This window comes from Varroa jacobsoni, unplaced genomic scaffold (assembly GCF_002532875.2).
Source record: "Varroa jacobsoni isolate VJ856 unplaced genomic scaffold, vjacob_1.0 scaffold_218, whole genome shotgun sequence".
NCBI classification, from domain to species: domain Eukaryota; kingdom Metazoa; phylum Arthropoda; class Arachnida; order Mesostigmata; family Varroidae; genus Varroa; species Varroa jacobsoni.
The window spans coordinates 152,638-162,411 of NW_019213120.1; the positions used below are offsets into that span (position 1 = coordinate 152,638).

Consider the following 9,774-nt stretch of genomic DNA (forward strand, 5'->3'; position numbering starts at 1 on the left):
AGTAACAGGGGCAAAACACAACACATGGCACGGTCTGCTGTTAGCCATTGTTACGGACGCTGTCACCAAGCTTAGGCCTGCTCAATCCAGCACCAGGAAGAAACGTTGGATCGGATGGAAAAAGCATGCTTTGGTCACGTCTGCTATTTGATACGCTATACACACATAGTGGAACCACCTCGCGACTTGTATTTATGTATATATAGTTTCGCCAGTAACCAGCAGTCGTAATCATAGTAGTTGCACTGGTGGAGTAAATTCAAGACGTGTATAGTCCTAGTGGAACGCTGAAAAATGTCTAGAGAAACAGCTTCCTGCCACTGCTGCTATACCACTACCAGTTTCTGTACGAGATGCTTGGAACGATCAATCAACTCCACCCGACCAAGAACGCAGGCAGTTAACCTTTTGCGCTTACCTTATCACTGTCATTGTTTCACAGCATTTTCTCCACAGTCCTAATAATATTTTTTACTATTGCTAGAATATATAATAACAACGACCATTTGTTATTCTTTCAACCAGCTGAACTACGCTCCAACGCGCCAACATTACCGAGGTTGACCTAACCTTCCTACAATAATATTCGACATAGCTTAGCCTTTATTTGGCAAGACGAAACGAGCACTGGCGGTTTGGCCTTGTCGAGAGTAGGCCAACGCGGAGTAAACCCGTCCGGCTATGCTAGCCCACCTCCCCGCGAGCTCGCTCCCAAGCGACAATGCCAGACGACGAGCATTGGACACTTCGGCAACGGCAAATACAATTGCAGATTCTGCTATATCCTTCGCCTCTACGCGGCAAAGTTTCTCATCCTCCGAATTCTCGCTTCGTGTTATCCCACTGAGTTGATGCTGCCGCCGTGGCCCAGGCCACTGTCGCCCCCACTGACATCGCCTGGCGCAAGCAGCATCGCTAGCGGCAAAACCACGACCAAAAAGAAGTGTGTAGGTGCAGTGGTAGAAATGACTCGGGTACAGCGGCTGCACCAACGGAGAGGAACGGTGCCTCCGGTTGAGTCTGTCTGGGTCGCACTGTAATTATACTGAGCAGCGGCCTAACCTGAACGACGTTTCGGGGGGTGAAGCCACCAGCGAAGCAACATGGGACTCCCTGTTCTTTTCTCTCGGACTAAACCGAATACTGCTTAGCGCGAACTCGCCACGCCTTACGGCCGACAGCCACAGTCTACCAAAGGCGTTTTTGCTCGCTCACGCTCCCTCTTTTTTCTTTGTTCCGTTTTCCGTTTCCGTAGTCTTGTTTACATCGGTAACAGAAACAGCTGCCTGCCTCCCACATACTCAATCCGACGCCGTCGTCTCCGCCGCTTACCTCTGCAATGTAGTTGTTGTTATTGCTATTGATGTCGGGTGCTGGTCCTTACACACAACACCGAAAAGGAAAGGGGCCGCATAGAGGCTGACATGAGTTTGTGGTTTAAGAGGTTCGTCTCATTTAAAAAAGGAACAGACTAGAAATCGACGGCGCCTGCTGCTGTTGCGACAGCAGCTGGCTGCTGTTGCGACAGCAGCTGGCTGCTGGTATCTAACATGTACGCGGCCGCCGGTTGAGTCGGCTATTAGTCGTATATGGGCTCAATGCTAGGCATTTATTTCTCTGGTAATAATACACAGGACGTCTCCTCAACTGGTAGCTCCTAGATATGAAGGATATGCCTATTCTGCTATGCATTTTTCTCATTCCATGTGCACTCATTTCGTTTGTTCCCAAATAAAAATCGGACGTATTTTTCAGGGAGACATTAGGGAGACTTCGAAAGCATTTGAAATATTGAGTTTTCTCTAAATGAATTCTAAATGGTGTGTCTATGGCAAGTCGCGTAACGGCTTTCTATATCAAAGGGTTGTGTGGATCTCCTAGATAGACGTGTCCATTCACATTAATTACAACAAACGACTACTGAACAACAACGCCAAACCTCGTTTAAAAGAGGCTATTACAAAAATGGCCACTGCTAATAACAAACAAATCCGCAGCGTCACCCCCATTTGAAAATGGCTGTCAAAACGGCTATGAGCAGCGGCATAGATCGAACTCCAGGTTTAGAAAAAGCGTCAAGCAGTTTACCAGCTAAGGAATGGATTGGTCATGTACATGGACGAGCTATAGAAATGACTCAAAAACATTAGCTCACTAGCATCTCATTCAAATGTTGATTCCCAAAAAAAACGCGTAAAACGGTGCTCAGATGGTACTGAACGTGCTGATAGTTCGTGTCAGCAAGTTATAAAAACAGGTTTTTTTTTTATCCTCTTGTATGTCATGTTCACTCGTGGGATCGAAAACCCGACTTGATAGAATATCTCTTCGATGACGATGGGAATGCTATTTACAATACAAACTTCATATTCATGTTTAATCGTCAAAAAACATTAATCGCCATATGTATATATGACAAAAAATGTTATAACTTGAAAAGTTAGTGTTAGTAACTTGTTGTTACTTTTTCATCCAGCATAGCATTATGTGTAGCAGATTCTAAGCGTTGTCATCTAGAGCTGTGCCTCTATAGAAAACTGACGGTAACGAATTTCTAACAAAACTTATTTGCTACTTGTAGCAAATCGGATTTCACATGTATGTTAGATGCTGTCGCGTCTTTGCCAGATGCTTAGAACTAATACCAACTACCCATTTTTTTTTTTACAAAAAGACTTTTGTTAAAGTTTGGAGCAATGAAAACGTTTCATTCCGAATTCGGATGCTATTCTAGTACAGCTAATCTTTTCTATTCGTACAATTCCCATAAAAAAAAAAAAAAAAAAAAAAATTAAATAGGGAAGAGTACAATTTAAGAAATGACCGCAATACAATTATGGACACAAATAGACCGTCTATCCACAAAATCCTCAAGGGATGTCGCGTGTATAATAAAACATGTCGCTCAACATGACCTGATTTGGATATAGTCGGATAGCTTGCACAAATGCACCCCCCCAAATCGTCACGATGCAGGGGCATCACTTGATCTACCTGTACACTACTGTTCCTATTTCAGCCCCGGCTAATTACCATCGAAAGAGGCCCTACATACCTGTGCGCCACCAGTTTCCATGTCGAAACCATCCATTGTCTGGGGTGAAAAAGGTGAAGTTAGCCATAGACAAAGTGCCCGTAAACTATTTACAACACGACGAAGAAAGACTGCAACCCTACCCGTTGCCCTCCTTACAACAGGCTCCCTCTACTTACGATCTGTGGTTGCTGTGGCTCCCGATGAGTCCGCGTACGCGCGAAGAAATTTGCTCACGGAGGTAGAAAAGGCTTCGTTGAGAGCTAGAAGGCAGGAAGTCTTTTAGGTGATCATTCCTACAGGAATGGTGGGGGCAATGGTGGTACCGGTTGTAAAGGCTACGATGTGCAGCACCCATAACCAACCTTTCAAAGACGTGTACTTTGATGCACGACTTGCTCTCGGCCTTAATTACTTTCCGGATTAAACAAGGAAATATCCAACGCTGGGGATTTCCTATGCCCTGAAAGGGGCAACTAGTGGGGAAGAATCATCTCATTTTGAATATAGCATCAAGGATTCATCCTTATTGTGTGTCTAATCGGAGTTAGCTTGCTAAATTTATCTACAAACCTATGGAACGGTACGGATATTTTATATGCCTTAATTTATTAATTTTTCCGATTGTTAATATTTGATTACTCTTTCTACTAATACCGAGATCTATTTTTATGTTTCACTTAAATCGTGCGTTTCTACTCACACTCATTTTTGTCGCTCTAGCTATTTTATCCATTTGCTGTTAAGCATTGTCGTCCTGTTTACGAGCTCCGTCAGGTGCAACGTTGTTTTCAGTCGCATCGCAAGCAACCGTATTTGTAAATCACCGATGCCCAACACCCCGTTGCGCGGAATCGTTCTCGCACCAGTAGCTTAACCCCACTCAGCTTGTGGCCATTTAGACCTATGTTAATTTGACTACGCACTTATGCTTTTTTTTTTGTGGCTTCTTTGATTTTTCCGCCATTTTCCGACTTGACGTTTGCAATGTTCTTAAAGCTCACTGAAAGCCTGGTGTTTTTTCATACGACCTCTTAAGCCATTCAGCCTGTGCGTGTTGTTGACCTGGCCTACTTCGGTGTAGTAGAGCCAACTAGCTGGGTTAATATATGCAGAGTAAGGCAAAGGTCATGTAACATATGTTGATTTGTTGAGAACTTGGCAAGCCAAAATTAAAGGAAATTGATTTTTTATTATATTTAATTTTTACATATTATATTTATATTAAAATGATCACCAAATTAAATAATCGCCATTTTGATCGACGATCTCCTACCATTTTTCTGGTAATAGTGTAATCTCATCACAATAGAAATTCTGTGGTTTGTGGACGAAAAATTATGACAAATGATTTTCATATCCCTCCATTGTAACTAATTTAACGTTATCAAGCAAGTTCGGAACGGATGATAGTGTGACGGCGCAAGACCCAGACCATACAGCGGTTGCATTAAAATCTCTCACCTTACTCTGTTGGGTAACTAAAGGTCCGGTCGATTTTTTTCAGTGGCTTGCTGTAATTTTGGTCGTTGAGATCCGAATCAAATTCTTCGCCCTGCGTAAGCAACTCTTCCCCCCCCCCCTCTTCGCCCATCAAACCCATCCAATATTTTTTTTTTTTTTTTTTTTTTGGTTTCGTGCTGGGCCCTTCCACAGATTGTTCCATATACTTTTTTTTTTTTTTATTTACACATTATTATTGTTGTGTGTGATCCATTTCTGATCGCCCATGATCAGTTACCTTCGAAATGGCTCTACTTTGTGTGAAATGTTGCGTTTCTCTAAAATTTAGTGAATGGAAATACGATCAAGTAAATTGTTTTGCATCAATATATATGCTATCGAGCTCTTTTTTTTTTTTTTTGTATTCAGCTTTTTCAAATAGTTCAGAACGATTTAGTAATACAAGCTTAGTTTTTTGGCGATACCATAGCTGTTCACTTACTGCTTTTGTTCAATCCTTGGCAGTAATTTCATTAATTTTTTCTCTAATTAGAGACATTACAATGTCACATCATAATAAAACTAGAACGGAACTACTTTTACACCGTTTCTGCCAGAAAAACAAATGAATAGTGGGTCTAGGCAACATATGTGCTTTTATCATAATTAAATGGTATATATACAAAGTCTCCCATCTTAAGTCCGCATAACGTTAGCTGCTAAATCTTAACTTTCAAATGACATTAAGGTTGACTCAACCCTATCCGAGAAATGTGATTCGAAAGACCTTTCACTAGAAAATGATGAACCCTATGTAAAATATACACTTTCAAGTTTTGTTCACCTTACACCTGAGGGTACCTGCCCTAAGCGGAATGTTTCACTTGGACATATACCATTACACTGAGTTAGATGGATAAATGCGCACATATATTTCGTAGATATACGGTCATCGGGCCATCATATAATAGCGGAGGGCTTCGCCATGCAACCACTGTGAAGGCATTCAAACTACTCCATGCAAACATCAACTGTGGCATCTGCAAGAATGCAGAGCCACTATTGACCTTCCCCCTAGAAGTCGGCTGGGTTATATGTCCTCAAGCTGACTTGAGCGCTGTTAGGGGTTTGCCGGACGAAACGTTCAACACGAAAAGCGCGTAACCGGCGCATCAAGCAATGACTAGTTGCTAAGTTGCGAAGTAGCTCTAGCAAGACTGTATCACGCGGTACGAGTTTGCCTGCTGCCTTCCACTTAAATGGGGCCAAATAGAGGTAAACCGCGATAGCCTAATATTCGCTTGACTTCTGCTAAGCTCTTTACACAAGCCAAAGGCGTCTTTGTCACATGCCTGCGTAGCCACAAGGGCGTTGTCCTCTTGGGCGAAAGGGGAAAGATTAGAGGCGTTTGCTTGCCTACCGCACCTGCAAAGTGGTGACTCAGAGTCCCAGCGAACGTCTCCCTATTAGGCAGCCTTCGGCTTTGAAAGCGCGACGTAGAGTAGTTCTCTTCAGTTCACTTTGGCCCCAGTCGAAGTTCGTCTTCATAGTGTTACGCAGCTTAGCGTCGCGTTCGACACGAAGCGTATACTAGACATATAACAAGACCGGTAGTCGGCCTTCGTCAGTGCTCTCACGATGGGCTGCCTTCCTACAGTAACAAACAAATCTGTGCGTATATTCAAATTTGCCTTTCATTACGTGCCTCGTCGAAAAGCACTCCCCTTTATACAAGCAATTTCTCGACTTGTGCAGGCCGTCCTTTGAAGCAAAAATTTTTCGAAGGAACTCTGTTGAGGAAACGCAAGCAAATCCGGCACGGTGAACTTTCACTCTATTTACCTCTGTTTTTTTGCCAAAGTGCACTCCCTTTTTATTGTTCGCTTTCTCTATTCAGCCCACAGTTAGGATCTTACCACCCAACTCTATGGACAGTGTCGCGGAGCTTTGACCAAGAGAACTTAAGGTCTGTGGCGTTGACTGAGAAGTGTGTTTGTATGCTTGTGTATCGATCCGCTTGTGTGCGTCTAGTGCGCATAGCTCTCATGGACGCATCTATTCGTGTTATCTCTCGACGTATGTGTCTGCATACTGAAATCGGTGTACTACAAAGTGCCTGTTATCAAGCAAGTATCTGTATGTTTGATAACGAAGGAAGAAGTCTATTCACTGAATGGAGAAGGATTCGCAAAAGGAAAGGGGGGAGGTCAGCTCAGTCAACTTCTCTGCCGGCTGCTACTGCCGCTTTCCCTATTGCTATCTAGGATTTACAGTCCGAAGTATAATCTCCACTGTGCAGATAACTCCAGCTCACCAGGAACCCAGCGCGTTTGACGTACCTGCAAACCGGTATTTCATGCAAAGACAATGCAAGCCTCTATGGCCTCTTTCGCCACCTACCCAAATAGAATAACCGCTTCGTCTGCCGAGTTCGTTTGGCCCTATTGTCTATATCTTGCACCAGAAGCAGCGACTGCCGATTGCTACAATAGGACAGCTTTAATCATGCACTGCAGTAGGTCGAAGAATGGCTGACGACGGCAATCGGCTTCGTTGCTGTCGATTTGAAAACGGCACTGGCGTAAATGCCGGCTAGCTCTGTGCGGCCTACACCGAGCGCTGACATCGCTAGTATACGTATAGTGTGAAAAAGTAGTGAAGAGCCGCAGCGCACGAAGCTCGTTGCAACTCCAAGCGGGTGGGTGCCCCGCTCGGTTCTTCGCATGCCTTCCCCCAGCAACACCTGACTCTGATAGAGAGAGAAAGAAAGCAAAAAAAAGTTTCGAAAATAAAGCCAAGGGAAGAACGGCCTGCGCCGGATAGCCACTCAGCGCAGCAAATACATTCTCAGTAAGAATGGCATTATGTTCAGCTACCCCAGACGCCCATCGTGTTTGCTGCCGTTGCAGTCTCAGGCTCTGATCGGCATCATCGGCGGGCGGCAGTCTCACTCGGCATCCACCAAGTCTGCCTTCGCTAGCTACAGCAGCAACAAATTGAAGGAAAGGGCTTCATACAAATAAAAAAATTCATCGGCACGTGCGCGTCGTCTTCACCGAAGCGGTGGCTGGACGGTAGCGATAAGACTTATGAATAAACGATAGCAGGGCATATATTTATTAAATAGCCTATCGGTGACAAACACTAAATCGATAATATGGCCATACCCGAGGCACTATACAGGAAAATCTGTAATGGATTGAAGTACGCTTAGATTTGAACAGAATTGTTAGCTAGGAAGCCGCTTGGATGCAACTTGATAATAATCTAATTTTTACTTGACTGGGCGATATGCCTACCCAAGCAAAAATTCGACTAAAGCAATTTGCCAAATGTTCGCGCGTTAATGTGCCTTAAATGCCCCTCCTTAATTTCACCATCCCAGCCAACCAGCGTATAGATCCTTTTTGAGATAGACGGGTTGCTATCTTGAGTTAATAAAGCTATACAACTAGTTCCAACAGCTATTTTGTTTTTTATATGTCTGAGCAATTTTAACGTAAACATTATGTCAAATACGTAAAATCAGTTCGAAGGCCAGCGAATGTACCGAAGCTTGTTCTGCGAGCTGCTGTGGGTGCTGCGAAAACGGTACTGTCATTGCCTTTTTTCGCAGAACCCAAATCGGCTTCCGCGTCCCTGGCTTTCAACACGTATCTAACTGCACTAACACACGCACGGTCGAACGGCAAACTTTTTAAACAAACAACAAGCTTTTTACATATAATATCATATTTTCTATTCCACTTCTCTTAGCCCGTTTTTCACGCATTTTTCCGCACCCATTCTTCTTAAAATTGATAGTCTCTTCGTCGCTGTCCGTTACTTCACCACAACATTTGCCAAGTTTGTTATCAAGGCGTTTGTTTGACAATCAACACACAATAGTTTCCCAAGATACGATACGATACGGAAATAGCAGACGTGAACTTTAATTAAGCCTTTTTTTTTCAGCTTTGAACGTCACTTTCATTATTACCTATGCGCAGCCTCTTTACTCTACGTATTTCACATGTCCCATCTTTTCCTAGTGCCGGCTGGCTGACATCGCGACGACAGGGTCGAGTACTTTAACTTCCACTAAGTAAAACTTCGGATCAGCTCGTCAGATCGTGCGTTTTTAAGCTTCTGCTTAGGCTTAACCGATGGCGGTCACTAAGGTCCCCAGGTCGCTGTTTGCCACTGGCAGCCGAATGTGATTAAAGTGGGCTACTACTGTTGCCTCTTCAGCAACAGCCGCGCGCCAGGTCCAGCCACCGAACCCTGCCAAATCCCTTGTTCTTTTCGTCAGAGTCGCCGCTCTGATGCCACGACACGTGGCAACAGATGGAGAGAAAAAGCGAGATGCTGCTGGTCGGTCGTGCGATGCGTGATGCGGCCTGCTAGCGGCAGCACCAACAAAGCGTTTCAGCGTGTAGTAGAGACCGTCAAACACGACCAGAAAAATTCCATCGCATACTCACTACCTCCTGTTACGGTGCGACTGCCACCCTCGTCTAGTGCCATTGTGGTCTGTGGATGTTGCTCGTCACCGTCACTTTGGCGCCTGCTATCGCAGAGACATTTGATTCTACGGGACAACGCTGTGAGGCGCCACTGGAGGGAAAGAGGTGCGGAAAAAGATTCAATGAAAGCGCCAAAGCAGACGAAACTACATGAGAACGCTTAGATTTGAATGACACCAGCGGTAACAAGGGCAAAGGAAGCCGTAGTAGCAGCAGGCAAAAAATGGGTGGGAGTGAACAAGACTTGAGAATGTACGGAAGCTCAGCATGGGAATCTTCAGCAGTAATAGCAGGAGTAACAAGGTCAGGCCATCCTTCACATCCTCGCACATGCTAGATTTTGCGACATACTATGATGATATGGGGCCAAAAAGATTTCGGCAGTGCAGTATTAGTGGCTATTGAGGTAGCGGATAATGGGTGTCTACCGTATATACCTGTTCGCAAGTCAAAGATTCCACCTCAATTTTTATTATAAGCCGGATGGGACGGACCAGCGTTGGTAATGTACTTTTTGAACTCTATTATGAAGTAATTAGGGGTTTTAGTCGTTTAGAACGGAGCGAAAATAATCTTGCAATGAAAAGGTTTAGCAGTGTTGTCAATGGTAGCATAAATCTATAATATATACAGTAGAACAAGTCAATGATATATGTATAAAGGCTTGTTCTGCCATTGAGTAATCGGATTTCTATATCTCAGCGAATGTCGTAGACTTCGTAGACACCTTTGCAGAGCAAAAATGTAGAAAGTTGATTTAAGTGTTACAGTAATCGTTCGAACATAGCTCTT

General features: G+C 44.1%; 1 long non-coding RNA gene across 2 annotated transcripts; it reads right to left on the reverse strand.

Annotated features, from left to right (window-relative positions):
* Nucleotides 1-505: 505 nt before the first annotated feature.
* On the reverse strand, nucleotides 506-4,645 carry LOC147753807 (uncharacterized). 2 transcript variants are annotated; one of them, XR_015316044.1, is made up of 3 exons: nucleotides 3,738-4,645; nucleotides 3,056-3,297; nucleotides 506-1,334 (listed from the first exon to the last, which is right to left on the reverse strand). It is a non-coding gene; the product is annotated as an uncharacterized LOC147753807 (long non-coding RNA). The 2 variants fall into 2 exon arrangements; XR_015316043.1 differs by having other exon boundaries at nucleotides 581-1,334; nucleotides 3,214-3,297.
* Between the last annotated feature and the right edge of the window lie 5,129 nt (nucleotides 4,646-9,774).